Below are 16,852 nucleotides of genomic sequence, written 5' to 3'. Positions count from 1 at the left end.
ATAGGAAACCGCCCATAATGGTCCAAGTGAACATAGAAGGAAAAACTGGTAGCTATGGAGCTGGATACAGGGGGTGCAGTATCGGTAATGAATTTAATAAAAAATTTACGCCAAATTTCGAAAAAGAAAATTACAAATACAAGTTTGGTATTTAAAACATATAATGAAGAAAAACTGATACCTTTAGGATTTACTACAGTTAAGGTAGCTTATAAAGGTCAAACTAAAAACTTAAATCTTTACATTGTTAAAGAAAACCTGGATACAATATTTGGTAGAGAATGGCTTTCAGAAATTAGATTGGTCCTCAATAATTTCTGTCTCTCAAAAGAGTAGTTTAAATAAAATATTGGAACAATATAAGGAGATTTTTGACAGAAAATTAGGAGAGATAAAAAATTATGAGGTTCAACTTGAATTGAAACCAAATGTTTCCCCAAAATTTTATAGAGCTAGGCAAGTACCATTTGCATTAAAAGGCCGGGTATGGAGAAATTGATCATTTAGAAAAAGAGGGTATAATCGAAAAGGTTAAAACTTCCGAATGGGCAACTCTGGTAATACCAGTAGTTAAGCCGGACGGCTCTATACGACTCTGTTCCGACTACTCGGTGATAGTAAACCCAGCAACTGTTACACATCAACATCCTTTGCCGACCATAGAGGAAATATTTTCATGTTTGAGCAGGAGGAAAGCATTTTTCGAAAATTGGTTTTAAACATGCTTATTTACAAATGAAAGTACACCCTGAGACTCAAAAATTGCTAGCAATAAACGCACAGAAGGGATTATATAAGTGTAAGAGATTAATGTTCGGGCTAAATGCAGTGCTGGCAATCTAGCAACGTTACGTAGAAGGACTATTCCACGGAATAGAAGGCTGTAAGGTCTTCAGGGATGATGCGCGGATAACGGGTGGATGATGATACACATTTAAATAATTTAAAAAATTTCTTCGAGAGATGTAAAACTCATGGACTGAAATTAAAGAAAGAAGATCACTTTTTTGGCGAATTGTGTATCACGTGAGTGTCATTCGGGCAGCTGGCATAGAGCCAATTTTCGCAGCTCCAATTTGATTGTCTTTTTAGAAAGGCAAAGCAAGTTTCCCGCAATTTTTGGTTTCAAGTAACCTCGAGAATCGCATGTGCAGTGCATGAACTAAAGAAAGTACCTGTTCTCGTATAAAACAAAATGGGTTTAATCCTAGTATATGGTACCATGAAGGTTAGAATTAAAAAAATATGTATTGTAAAGAAGGAAAACCTCTCTGCAACAAACGTGGCTCGGTTCCATCATAGCGGGAAACAGCTGTGCATGCGCGATATATCTGTCGCCAAAGCTCGAAACCGGTGTCGAACTTCGAAGGTCACGTTATCAAGAGTTCATAAAATGAATATCGTTTAAAATGTCTTTAAACTCTAAAGGAAAAGAAAATATTTTTTGGCGCAAGTAAATTAATTCATGGATTAGTTATTTTGACGGGGGGGGGGATCTACGAAAATTGGATTTTTCGCAATAATTTAAAAACGGATTTTCGTAGTTTTCTTTTTTGTCAAAGAACGTTTCTTCTTAACACGTGTTTCTCAATTTCCGGAGAGGGAAATTCTGGCCGTTCCGTCGTCAAATCCCTTGGCAAATTTTCCCTCCGCCTTTTTACATAGACGTTCTTTGGTCAGAATAACGGGATTTGGCGACATGATGATGAGCAGTAAACGGGTCATTTTGTTCTTGGCGACAATTTTCAAAATCATGCGAAGGCCGTATGGTATACTAGGATTTTACCGCAAAATGTTTTTTTTCTTTTCTTTTTAATAAATAAATACCTTGTCATTTTGCAGTAAAATAAAAAAATAGTAATCAATCATCTTGGATAACTATATTCGCTAAAATATTGTTGATTATTTTAATTAAATTTTTAAGTAATTATCTTTATTTTTATGTTATTCATATCATTTAATGTTGTTTCTTCCCTCTAAATTTATTTATCATTAGTAAATAATATTTCCAAATTTCAGGAAATTTTCTCTGGCATAATCCTGAAATTAATTCTAGCAGTATGATGACATCACGAAATTTAATGCACATATTTTTTCCTTATGTATGCTGCGAAATAAATATAAAATACCTCAATTTAGTAAAAAAATATCATTAAATAGATTTCTTTCTTTCGTTTAGCTGCAGAATGCCTGCAAAAAAAGGCTTATTTTATTCCAGATTGGGCAGATTTTAATTTCAATCTTCAGTGGAGAAAACAATTCCTATTATACTTATATTTGTGTTTTCAAGTGTTAAGGTGCCTTTTAAGAATACACCTTACACAAATTAAATTTACCTAAAATCTAACCTAACTTTTAGCATTGCGTTGTGATTTATAAGAACCGGATTAGCCTCGTGTTGAACTGGGGATGATCATGAGTAATAATTAAATAAAATGTACAGTTTTTATCCAATGTATATATCTTAAATTTTATTAAGTTTTTTAAGTGGAAAAGTAAACAAAATTATCAAACAAAGTGTACCAAGAATAATTAAGAATAAATGTCCTCTGGGATTTATTGAATAATTAAGTGAATTTGCTACACAGTACAAGTAGTACCATAATTAATTTACCTCTTAGCACAGCCAACGTACATTACGCGGATAGACTGGAATTTTCTTGAAACATACCTGGAAAACCTGGAAAAGTCAGGGAATTTCATTCTCTTTGAATGGCAACCCTGATAGGATTCTTATATCATTTGGAACCTGTTTCTTTATTGATCCATATGTTACAGAGTTTCGGAGCTGTGGAGCACTACAAAAACCCTGTGGGCTCCTTGATAAACTCTACCTTCAATAAAAATATTCTTATTAAATAAGTAAATAACTTTTCTTTCGTTAAAATAACTAAAATTGAATCTGTAAATATTTTGAGATGCCAAAATCTCTAAAGATGGAGAGCAAAGATGACCAAGTAATAGAATCAAATAATATTGATATGATTATCACTGTGTATTATTTTTAAAGAAATTATATAATGAGAAATCTGCATATGTTCCTTGCCTTGTTAAAAATGACAATACCTAGAGCCATCGATATTTGAATAACGTAGTCCTTCCCCCAAACACGTACACTGGAAGCCAAGTTTTGAATTTGGTTTATTATTTATTTCATATTTTGTAAAATTTTAATGAATTTTTGATTAACAAGCTTAATTATTTGAAAGCAAGCAGTCACAACACTTTGAAATTAAAACATTTTTTTAAATTCCTACTATTAACTGACCCTTTTCCTATATCTTGTTCAAATTTTCAATCATTAATAAGATACTTTTTATTCATCCACTCAAGTTAACATACATTTTTTTAAACTTGTAGTGGATGCAGGGTTGCCACGCTACCTGGAAAACCGGGAGAACCGGGAAAAGTCAGGGAATTCGAAAATTGACCAAAATATTCAGGGAAAAGTCAGGGAATTTAAGTATTTTTGTCAAAATCTGTAAAAGTCAGGGAAGTTCATACAACGATCCCGCCAAAAAAAGCGATTTTTGCGCCGACGTCGGAAGAGGTAACTTTTTTGGCGAATTATGTATCACGTGAGTGTCATTCGGGTAGCTGGCATAGAGCCAATTTTCGCAGCTCCAATTTGATTGTCTTTTAGAAAGGCAAAGCAACTTTCCCGCAACTTTTGGTTTCCATTATTCTCGAGAATCGCATGTGCAGTGCATGAAGTAAAGAAAGTACCTGTTCTCATATAAAACAAAATGGGTTTAATCCTAGTATACGGTACCATGGAGGTTAGAATCAAAGAATATGTATTGTAAAGAAGGAAAACCTCTCTGCAACAGACGTGGCTGTGGCTCCGGCTCCGTTCCATCATAGAGGGAAAACAGCTGTGCATGTCTGATATATCTGTCGCCAAAGCTCGAAACCGGTGTCGAAGTTCGAAGGTCACGTTATCAAGAGTTCATAAAATGAATATCGTTTAAAATTTGTTTAACCACTTGCGCAAAAAAGACGTGCCACGCACGTCGAGATGCTTTTGTCTCAAACCGCGAGCGACGTGAACACCACGTCGATAAGCATTTATCGCAAAAATGAAAATAACGTGGTGCACACGTCGCCTAACAACGAGATTGTTTATTTCTCGAGTTACAGCTCTGGATTGCACTCGCAGATGCGGAGCGGCGCAAATGAGACACTTTACGGCTTGTTATATTGTAGCACACGGCACCGCAACTGTGAAGTTTAGTCTTAGCGCAAGTGGTTAAACTCTAAAGGAAAAGAAAATATTTTTCGGCGCTAGTAAATTAATTCATAGATTAGTTATTTTCAGGGGGGGGGGGGAAAAAAAAAAAAACTACGAAAATCCGTTTTTAAAATTATTGCGAAAAATCCAAGAAGAAACGTAAATCCAAGAAGAAACGTTTTCGCAATAATTTAAAAACGGATTTTCGTAGTTTTCTTTTTGTTAAAAAGCGTTTCTTCTTAACACGTGTTTCTCAATTTCCTGTACACATCGCGGAGAGGGAAATTCTGGCCGCCAGGTTCCGTCGCCAAATCCCTTGGCAAATTTTCCCTCCGCATTCTAGCGGCGTAATAGCATTTTACTTGTATGGAACCTTTTCTTCTTTACATAGACGTTCTTTGGTTATAATAATAATGGGATTTGGCGACATCTTGATGCGCAGTAAACGGGTCATTTTGGTCTTGGCGACAATTTTTAAAATCGTGCCAAAGCATTACCGTATACTAGAATTTTACCGCAAAATCTTTTTAAACCTTTTTTTTTTTTTTTTTTTTTCCTTTTTAATAAATACCTTGCCATTTTGCAGTAAAATAAAAAAATAGTAATCAGTCATCTAGGCTAGCCATGTAATATAACTATATTCGCTAAAATATCGTTGATTATTCTAATTCAATTTTTAAGTAATTATTTTTATGTTATTCATATAATTTAATGTTGCTTCTTCCCTCTAAATTTATTTATTATTAGTAAATAATATTTCCAAATTTCAGGAAATTTTCTCTGGCATAATCCTGAAATTAATTATAGCAGTATGATGACATACCATCACGAAATTTAATGCACATATTTTTTCCTTATGTATGCTGCGAAATAAATATAAAATACCTCAATTTATTAAAATAGATTTCTTTCTTTCGTTTAGCTGCAGAATGTCTGCAAAAAAAAGCCTTATTTTATTCCAGATTGGGAAGATTCTAATCTCAATCTTCAGTGGAGAAAACAACAACTATTATAATTATATTTGTGTTTTCAAGTGTTAAGGTGCCTTTTAAGAACATACCTCACGCAAATTAAATTTACCTAAAATCTAACCTAACTATTTAGCATTGCGTTGTGATTTATAAGGACTGGATTAGCCTCATGTTGAACTGGTGATGATCATGAGTAATAATTAAATAAAACATACATTTGTTATCCAATATATATATCTTAAATTTTATTAAGTATCTTAAGTGGAAAACTAAACAAAATTATCAAACAAAGTATACCAAGAATAATTAAGAATAAATGTCCTCTGGGACTTATTGAATAATTAAGTGAATTTGCTACACAATACAAGTAATACCATAATTAATTTACCTCAACCACAGCCAACGTACATTACGCGGATAGACTGGAATTTTCTTGAAACACACCTGGAAAACCTGGAAAAGTTAGGGAATTTCATTCTCCTGTTTGAGTGGCAACCCTGTGGATGACATTTGATGTTAATAGGCTAGTTTCAAGTTGAACAATCTGTACAATGTACATACAGATGTTTGGCATTGTTCAACTTGATCATTTCATTACTTAAAACTTGATCAAGTGTTAAACTGTGAACTTTGGCAATAATGGAGTTCACAGAATTGAGCCAATATCGGTGTAATTTTTCACCAAAATGCAGCTACGGTACAGCTGAATGAAGAATGCTACCATTAATACTATCATGGGCAACAACAGTACATAAGATGCAAGGTAACATTGTAGATTATGCAGTAATATATCTAGGACAAAAACTCTTCGCATCTGGTCAAGCATATGTTACTTTGAGTCGCGTGAAATCATTAGATGGAATATTAATTGAAGAACTGAACTGCTCGAAACTCGCTGGAAAGGGTCTTTGCAATAATGAAGCATTACAAGAGATAAATAGAATGAGAAATTATAGACCTCCATCAGCTTCATAAATTAGAAACAAAAAAATTTTAATAATATTAATAAAAAGTAACTAAAATAAAATTTTACTTTGTGGACTAAGTAGAAATTTAAAAAAAATTTTTTTTTATATTACTTGTTCCTCCATTGCATGGGACTTTTGCCATTCAGAAAAATGTAAGATATTTTTATCTTTCAATGTTAATTAACAAATTTGGCTCTATGAAAGCAGTGTGTTAATATGACCTGAAATAGAATACTGTTATGTTTCACACGCCAACATCTTGCCATTCAGTAAAGCCTAAGATACTTTCAAAATTAATCTGGAAACTTACTGAGTAATAACTAAATTATTTAGCAATAAACACAGTTTTTTAGAATATTTGTTTCTACTTTTTATTGTGATTGTTTTAAATGAATGTGTTAAAATCATGAGATGTCTAACCAGAAATATTCAATATTTTTATGAAATTACAGTAGCTGGACTGATTAAAATAATTATATACTTTTTCTTTTTTATGACAACTGTTTCAGGTCGCTACCTTCGCGAGCAATTAGTTTTTAAAGAAATAATGTAGCGAATTTAAAAATATGTATGGCAACCTCTAATGCTCTATTGGGAATTTTAAAGATGCACATTTTGTAATTTTGCTATTGAACTGGATTTTATGTGGCCTGAGAACAAAGAACGTAATATTTAATAAATAAAATTAACACATCAAAAGTTAAGACAGAAACATTTTTTATTACACCAAGAAAACTGAATATTGATATGATGAATTGACTGAAAAAAATATATAAATGTATGCCAACATTTAACACTGCATCAAGAATTCTAAGCGTACACTGCTATACAACTTTTAAAAATTTTGTGATTTTTCTCTTGAACTGTATATGATATAAGTGCAAAGAAAATTGTGCTGAATAATAAAGCTAAAAGACAAAAAAAGGGGGGGTTAGCAGGAGTGAATTCGAGAGCAGACAAGTAGACTGTGATTTCAACGAGAGAGTAAAAAACCCTAATAAATCCTTTTTGATGACCATTAAAATCTGAAACCTTTAATAATTTTCTTTTTCCTTTAAATTCGGAAATCCTATAATTTGAGCCTCATCTTGACAAAGTTTTAACATCATAAATCAGCTCCCAGTTAAGATTTAAATTACACTTTTGTGTAAAACCTAAGCAACTTCTTTGTTTTGGGACATTTAAAAAAAAAATAAAAAAATCATTAACTTAGTTACTGATACTTGTTGAAACTGAAAATAGCAGTACTACATGCTTATAGGTTTTAGGTTACATGCTGAAGAAAAAGCAGCAAAACTGCTTTTTTTTGCCAAAAACAAGGCTTTAGATTTGCCTGGACTTTTAACAGAAAAAAAATATTTTAGACTGGAGGGATACCAAAGATGAAACTCCTATTACAGTGCAGTTGATTGGTGAAGAAATTATTTCGGTTATTTTAAGTACAGTTGATGAAATTCTGATACTGAGCCTGATTATGAGAATGCAAAAATTACTTTTGATGATAATTCAGTAATAGGCCAACAGTGCCTTTTATAACACAGGAGGAAATGAAAAAAATATGTAGAAAGGAGTAATAAAAGAATCCTTAAGTCTTTAAACAAGCAACAATAAAGGTGATGTTCCAGAATGTAATCATAGTATTAATGTACGTATATGATTATATTGAAATATATTATGGTTTTGTATCAAAGAATTCTTAATTAATGTAGACATTTATTCTTGTTATTTTATTTCCTCAATGTAGGCATTTATTCTAGTTAGTTCTCTTTATTTGCAAATAATCCAAATGTAGTGTAAAAATTAGAAATAGGGCAATATAAATAAAACTTATGACCTTTAATCCAAAAATGTACTGATTTTCACAACCCTTGGTCCCAAAGTGTCTGGATTAAAGGAATTCTATTGTTTTGTAAATAATGTGGGTAGTTGGCAGTTTGTCATGAAATGAATATGCACATTCAATTTCTATTCATTTCATAAGAAACTATTTGTATTATTTACAAATTCTACAACGTATCAGATTGTTCCATCTTGTATTGCTGAATATTGTAGTTTCATAGCATTTATAATCCTTTAGCCATGTAAAGTCTGTGATTTTTGAATTTGTTTTGAGGAGGAGACTAAAAAGATCCAAGTTAATTTTCATTTTATATTCGTTATCAGTTGTAAGAGCTTTCACTTTTTTTCAAATATTCATTTTTTAGTTTTGTTATTTGTGTACAATAAGTTGCAGTTGTTTTCTCAGATTCTATGTAAGTTTAAAAAAAAATCATTCAGTACCAATGTAAATAGTGTAACAACCGCATTATATTATGAATATTACTTCAACCAATTTGAATCTCCATAACTGTTTTACTATGGGTTTTCTTTGCAATCTCTGACTTTTCTTAAACTAATTTAATGAAATAGCCATAGTATTTAAACCAAATTATTTAAAATGTTATATTAATTAATTAGTATTGCTAACTAATTTAATGCTTTTATTAATTGGTGCTAGTTGTTGCCATTTTAATTTGTTATAACCATATTCTGCTACTGATACAGTAAGAAGTGTTGCCAGCGTAAAGTTGCTCTTGATACCCAGTTATGTAGAATCACTAAAAGTAATAAACCTGAGCTATAGTGAATGTAATTGCGTATTTCCAAAATTAAGCTATTGATAGCGGCAATTCTCCTATTAGTATAGTATGACTGAATACTTTTAGTTTTCATATAATGCCATTAAAAACTTCCATGATTGAAACATTACCTTCATTATCCTGGTGCGGTCCTGAAACTATGACATATAGGTTTTAAGTGAGCCTGTGTTAGTTTTCGATTAGGATTTTTAGCATCATCATGAGTACCTTTGGCAGTTAGAATATATCTATCTAATGTTTGAAAAACAAATTAAAGTGCTGTGTTGTCTTAATGGAGGAATTGTATGGTTATTGCATTTCATTGCTGAGATAACAGTCATGATGCCATATGCTCAGCTCTAGGATCAGCTATATACAATATGAGTATATATACAATATAGCCAATATGAGTTCTTTGAATAGATGTCTGTATATGGTTAATTTAGCCCTCATACATTGCTGATGTAAAAGTATGGAAGCAGCCAGCATGTGTTATTGTAGAAGAGAAACACACGAATATAATATTTTGAATTAAGAAAAACAGCAACCTTATGTTGATGTAGAATTTTAATAAAATGATTGATTTTGAGGGTGATCAGGCACAGGTCCATCTGGATCCATCTATATCAGGAGCAAAGAAATTCTGCAAAATAAAATGAGCAATTGCTGTTATTTATGTCAAAGCAATTGACAGAGCAAAGCAAATATGAACATGGTGCCATCTTTCGAGGAAAATAATAATGATATGTGAAAAACTAATATATTAGAGTTTTAAAAGTGTAGGAGGGACTGAATATAAATTAATATCATTAACTAAAGAAGAAAGATTTATTGAATATGAAAAGCTTTAAGGAAATCCAATCCACTAACCAAAGAAGCTTTGTGAATAATTTTTCCAGAACTAGAGTGTCAAAATTGGGACTAAGTATCCAACTGTGATTTATTATTGAAGATTTGTTTATACTTCCATGTCAGACATAAGATTCAAGTTCCTTGATGTGAAATATTAACATGCTTTTAGTTTTTCCTGATATACCCCAAACTACACTGACAAGATATGCTATTAGTGCAGTATGTATACAGATAGAAAAATTCCCCTTGAACATAATTAGGAGAGGGGATCTTTAAGAATTAAACAATTAATTTTATTTGGTAGATGAAAAAAATTACCTTAAAACTGAACTTCTGAAGAATCCATAACTAATAGAAGGATGGAGTGAAATGACAATAAAGTAATTAATATTTTTCTGATGGGAGAATTTCTTTGATGAGAAGACAAAAATTTTTTAAAGGCTTTATTCAAGATCTTAGAAAAAAATCCTCTGTTAATGGCAATCTTGATGCTGTTTCAAAGTGCAAGATAAAAAAGTTTGAAAAATATTACATACCCTATTCATACTTTTAACTATAGTGTTAAATGAGACTTTACAAATGACGTGGTGTTCTGACATCAGGAATTCTTAAATCTGCTATTTTGGTATACTCATCATTCCAGTCATTAAATTTAATCTTAAAACTTAGCTGTCAAGTATTAAGTTTATGAATAGGATTGGATTCAGCTTTGAGCAAAATTACGACTCTTCTTACAAATAAAATGGCTAAAGTGTTTGTATATAAGATTGAGCAAAATAGATTTTTCTTTTTTAAATTCTCGTGTTATTGTGTGGTGTAGACAAGTGTTGAAAGTTAAGGAACTGCTCCTGATTTGCTTTCAAATTTTGCTTTTCAAGACTATTATTGCATAAAATTAAAGCATATTTAAGTAAATGCTTACATCAGATGAAAACCCTAATCAGAGATCATCAGCATATGTATCTTTTTATAGTTTAAAGCATTCTTAAAAAAAAACTTCTTTAACAGTTTTATATATATATATTGTTTTAAAAAGAATGATTTAACTGTTTTGAACTGGATAATGGCTCACATGAATATTTGATGTTTAAATTAGAATTCTAAATGTTACATTCATAATTTTTTGTATTTTATTTTAGTATTTCCCATATCTGTTCATTAAATTATAAAGAAGCATTAGGTTATTGTAATGAATACTTCATAGTTAAAATTTATATACTTGTTTTAATATTGTACAAACATTAAAATTCTAGACAGCTATATTCACCTCTAAATTTGATTTGACAAATTTGGTGCATCATATTTTTTCCCCATTTGGTTTTAATCTTGCACATATTATTCCATGAAATTCTGAATTATCCTGCATTTCAATTTGTCACAAAAATTCCCCCCCCTGCATGCATTGAATCTTTATCTCTTTTTGCATGAAGTTTGCCATGTACTTGATGGCTCATTTATATTTTAATTGAAAAGTATTCATTTTTATCATTTTATGACTTATCCATTCAATCAATTGGCCAATCAACAGCCAAGCAGAAAAGTTGCTGAACAATTCCAAGCGAATGGGCTGGCTGCTTGGGTATTTTCATTGTTTTCTTCATGTTTAATGTGGATACAAGTCAGTTTCCCTTGGAAGGTCCTGCACGGCATCCCTCTCCTTAAGCAGATAATGTACTGAGCTGTAATCAAATAAAACAATTTCTTTGTTCAATCTTTCTTGATCATAGTAGAAATATACAGTACAGTCTGAGATTTTGTTTATACTAATTTTTATTATTAGTGATATATTTTCTGCTCTGTTTATAAAGAACAGATAATTTGAATTCAATAATTTATGTCATGTATGTAATTTTTATAATTAAACTTGAAGAATAAATTCCCCCCCTTGTTTTTGTACCCCTGATTTGACTTTGATCTGTTATTGTACTCCTAGTTGCTTGGTTTCACACCTCCGCCGATTGGTGAAAGCAGTACAAGTTTCGCTATGAACCCTTACAATTATTGACATTTTTAAATTTAGCAACTGCTCATTTTTTACATGCATGTCACAAATTGGACCCTTTGTATGATATTTTTTAAACGTGTATATTGAAACTGCTTTCATTGCATACTTTTGCAATATTTATACAATGCATTGCTGAAAATTTCTACGAATTTTTAAGCATGCGTTCCCAAACTGTTACATTTTTGAAAATAACAGCATATGCATAGTTTTCTTATTTATGGAGATTTCAGACTTAAATTTAGAAGTACCTGATCTCTGATTCTTTTACTAGGTGTTATTTTATGTATAATGTAATACATAATTGTATTTAATTTATGATGATCCATACTAATTGTATCTTAGGTAATTACAAATAATCTAAAAACAACCTGAAATATAAAAATAATCATATCAAATGTTTTAAATATTGCATGTACCTGTATGTAGTACATCATGAAATCCAGCTAACTAAAAATAGTCATAAATGCAGTATAAATATAATATTTATTTTTTTCAAATAGCATTATATTAAAATTAAATATAAATAATGAAATAATTTAAGATTTCTGAACATAATGAAAAGAAACCTTCGGTAAAAAATGGAAATAATCCTTTTACCATGCTCATTGTTCCTGAGATAAGAATGCCTTTTGCTAGTTTTGATTGATCCATTGAATGAAACAAAGATCAAGTTTTGAAAACAAAGAATTTTTAAATGACTTCTTCAAATTTGCCATAATTATAGTGTCAGAGTCACTTGCAAATCTCAGGCAATTTTTTTCTTTCTTTTCCTTGAAGTCATAATTCTAAATCCCAATTCTATAGTAAATTTGTGAATTGATTCTTCTTTCTTTAGCTTATTTCTCTCTATCCATTTTTTTTTTTTTTTAATTCTTAAAATGGTATTTTTTTTCCCTCTATCTAACTGGTTGCTTAGGCTCATTTGTTCTTGTATAAGATTAATAAACACATGTCAAAATACTTTTAATTAAAACATTTCAGATTGAAGCATATATTCACAAATAAAAGCTTTCTGATCAAATGCAAAATATCAAATGATTATTAGAATTAAATCTAATAAAAGATTCTCACTGAAAATCCTTTAACTTGAGGGTACATGTTCACTCTCCTTGTCTTTTTCAAGAAACTCCAGAAATAAATCCCCAGTTAAGAAACAAAATCATTCTGCTTTTATGATTTCAGCACATTAACATATCAAATATTCTGTTTTTTTATTTCCATAAGACTTACGCTTATGTTTTTTTGTGGGGAAGAGGGTTAGTGCAGGCAGAAAACGTTAAGGCTGATACAGAGGGTGATTATTGCTTAAATTCTGGCATTTTCATATTTGTCTATCTCACCTTCCCTTTCTCCTTTGTTTTATTTTTACTTACTTATTTACTTAATGCACTAATTCTCCTGAAAATGAATAATCTGCAGTTGGATAATCAGGAGTTCAGTATGATATAATTTTGTTGAAGCTAATAAATTTTATGAAGTTTAAATATTCATTCAAAATATTTTATATTTACAGGTCCATCGAATTTTGAGCTCAGACAAAGCAAATGGCCTCTCTTGTTACATTTACTTTGAATCTCAATGTATAAATGTGTATAGAATTAAGTAGCATAGTTTTTAATCAAAAGAAGTAGCTATTTTGTATCAATAGTTTGTAAAATACAAATGCATTGTTTTATAAGCTGTATTTGCAAAAGGAACTTAGAGTATTCAGTTTTTGTTCATGTTTTTATGTATGTTTTATAACATTAATGGGAAAATGACATTCCGAGCATTCTTTTGAATTCTGATTAAGCATGTAATGTGATATATATGTTTCTTGTTATTTTTAAAAGAAAAAAAATATGTAGATAAGCTCATTATTTCTATGTCAGTATCACTAGTATTAGTTTAAGTTTTTCATTATCATTATTTTTTTACCCTTATATAATCTGCACTTAGTGCTTATATTTTGCTTTATGTGAACATTGAATTAAATATGAACATCAGTCTGTTTTTCAATTTTTTACAGCTATACACTATTTAGAAAGCTGAAAGTGCTGTGCACCTATAAACATGATTCTTAAATACAAAATTGCCTGTAAAATTACACTCAAAGTATGTGAGAATCAGCTTATAGAAATTAGTTTAAATGCTAATTATAATTTTAATGCATGTCATTTCATTGATTATTTTTAAATGTATTTATGTTTAGAATTGCAGATTTTTACATTGAGCATTTAAAAGCTGCTTTTATATGTAGTATAAAAATAGCTTAAATATTTTGTAGTTGGAAAACCTTGTATTTTATTTTTCATTAAAATAATTTGTACATAAAATATATAGGTAAAGAAAGTACAAAGATATATTTTAGATAAACTAGATCATTTAAAATTAAATGTTTTCATAGAAGGAAATTTATTTTAAGCTTAACCTATTAATTATTTAAAAATTTTTACTTAATATTTAATTTTTTCACATACTAGAATCGCAAAGAAATTTTGCTGCATTCAGTCATAACTGCATATGATGCATTTTATTATTATTAAAATTTGTCTGATAAAATCCAGGATACAGGTTTTTGCCTTTACTAGATCTAGTTCTTTATCCAAGATGACACAAGTTTCAAGATAAATTAAACAGTAGTTAAATTGTAATAAGTAATCAGGACCTAGAGTATTTTATTTTCAGATTTCTTAATTATACATACTAAAAATAATTTCTCTTAACTTGAAGTTTTGTTTCTGAATGCTTATGTCTTGTTAAGCTCGTGTACAAGACTTTGATTGTTCTTTAAAAATTAAAGAAAGGGAAAATATAATTCCTTTATTTTTCAATCAGAGCAGTAAATTGCAAGTTAGTTGACTATCAAGTTATTCTAAGTGAAGTTAATTGTAATTTTTAATGTTAAAACATTGTAAATATGGAAGATGACCTAACAATGAACTGGTTAAAAAAGAAAGAAAAAAAAAATTTCTTTCTTTCTAACCAATTCATTTTTAGGTCATCTTCCATATAAAAAGGGAAGCATTCCAAACTGCATTTTTAAGTTGCAAGTATACTGGAATTATTATTATTATTATTATTATTTTTTCCTGTTATACTGTACTTGTTTTGTGTGTGATTACATTAACTTTTTACATTATTCTATGGCTCTATATCCTCAAACTAGTTAGTATAAATGCCTGAAAAAATTCATCTTATGATATGAGGTAATATTTTCATTATATAATAGTTCTTATGTTATGGATAGTATATAAGATATCAAGCACAGAATAATAATTTAAAAGGAGAAATTGCATATTTTGCCATTGACCATGAAAATCTGACATAATGAAAATGTCTTTATTCTTCTTGTTCTGCTTTCAAAATAATGTGCTATTAAATGAGATTTGAATTGTATGGAATCTCGGTAAGGAATCTCAGTATCTCTTAATAATAAGAGTAATTATAAGCATTTATTAAGCTATGTTATTTTTCTTTTCTTCATATATTTTATTAAAATTTTTTATGAATGTGAATGATGAAAAAATATTAGTGGCAAGTATTTTAACATACTTGAAAATATTTAAATTTGGTTTTCCTTAGTGGAAAAGTGAGTTTGAAGATATTCTGTACAATAAAAGTTTAATATGAGTTGGTAGCAGTTTATTTTTTATAACAAATAATACACTCTTGATTAATATTTTGCCAAAATGTCTGATTGTTGCCAAACAACTGAAGCATTACTGTTGTCAAGATCATTACCTCACTTTCTACAGAAATTTAATCAAAAAGTCTCATTTAGTTGAAATTTTTAAATATGTTGTACACATTCTATAATGAAGTAATAAAAATGGTTTTGAACTTTCATTGTTAAAATATTGGATGTTATGTTTTAATTTAACCCTCTGAGCAGCATGACCGGCTTCATCCAGTCATGAGATTTTTTGTCAGTTGGTTCATATTAGCTTATAATTTAGGTATTGTGCTTTCTTTTTATCTTTAATAATGTAAATGTCATCTTAATGAATGTAATTTTGTGAAAATAAAGACTAAAAAATATATACATGTTTAGCTAAAAAATGCTGTTTAAGCATAGGTCTTCATGACAGTTCTAAAAACCCGCACCGCTCAGAGGGAGATAATCAGATATCTTTTGAGCAGTATTTTAAATACATATATCTTTCAATAAATTTACTGTGTTTCATATAAAAGGTATATTAGGAAAAGAAATACACTTTTTACCATTTGTCTTGGTAAAACTAAACTAGTCCTGTGATAATTTCAAAACACTTTAAATAGTTTGATATGCTAATATTATGTATGAGTAAATTCTAAAAGTTGAAAAATTACATATTAGCAATTTTGTGCTCATATATATATTTCCTAATATTTACTTAGGATTGAATATTTTTACTGATGCAAGATTCCTTATACAGTTATATATTTAGCATAATAAAAATTTTCAGATTACAAATGAGATTTTCACTGAGACATTAACCAGTGAACAATTTCTGTTTTTAAGTGAGGTAAATGTTTTCAAACATTGTTGGTTTATCTTTTATTGTAAAGCATATTTTTAGAAATATCAATTGGTGCTGTTTTGTGATGATAATATATCTTGCATTTGTATATATATTTTGTTAATGTTTTTATGCTATATTGTACGTTAATATTTTTAAAAGTAGCATGTTAATTTTTATTGTTATTTTTTATTAACACAAAGAAAATCAAAATAAAGTTCAACAATGATTTAATTTCTTGAATTCTTAATTGATTAAGTTATTTGTATATATCAAGACACAGTGAGCAATTTTTAAATACTTGTATTCAATTTTAATGAGTAAAAATTTTGTCATTTATATATATATTTGCAGGAACTGGAAGCTCATCCATTTAAATAACATTCCTTGTTTCGCAGAGTCGTAGCTAGGGTTTTCAGCGCCCAGGGACAACTGAAGATTTCGCACCCCCTACTGCTTGCCAAGAATGGAAAACATTTAATTCTAAAATGTCGTAACGTCAGTTTGGCGCCCCTTGGATTCTGGACAGATGCCCCCCTTGCCCCCCTTTAGCTACGCCCCTGTTGTTTCGTTATTTCCTTAATTCTCTGGGTGATAACCCACTAAAAACCATTTTTTTTAAAATACTTTAGTAATATTTTAATTTACTATTTTAACAAGTCCCAGATTTTAAAACTGGTTCTTAAATCATAGCAATATAGATTATATTGAAGGATGGTTACTATG

General features: G+C 29.8%; 1 protein-coding gene across 2 annotated transcripts in view; it reads left to right on the top strand.

The window, feature by feature from the left end:
- The window catches only part of LIMK1 (LIM domain kinase 1), an 85,391-nt gene extending 69,031 nt beyond the window's left edge, over window positions 1-16,360 (top strand). For both annotated transcript variants that reach the window (XM_035353502.2, XM_035353501.2), the window contains exon 14: window positions 13,159-16,360. The gene's annotated coding sequence lies outside the window, so the exon portion shown is untranslated. The remainder of the gene's footprint in view (window positions 1-13,158) is intronic.
- The last annotated feature ends 492 nt before the right edge of the window (window positions 16,361-16,852 follow it).

This window comes from Stegodyphus dumicola, chromosome 9, assembly GCF_044657685.1.
Source record: "Stegodyphus dumicola isolate Sdum_Otavi_A_Nest chromosome 9, ASM4465768v1".
NCBI lineage: Eukaryota > Metazoa > Arthropoda > Arachnida > Araneae > Eresidae > Stegodyphus > Stegodyphus dumicola.
The sequence above is the reverse complement of the archived record's forward strand: the minus strand, read 5'-3'. Positions and strand labels throughout refer to the sequence as shown.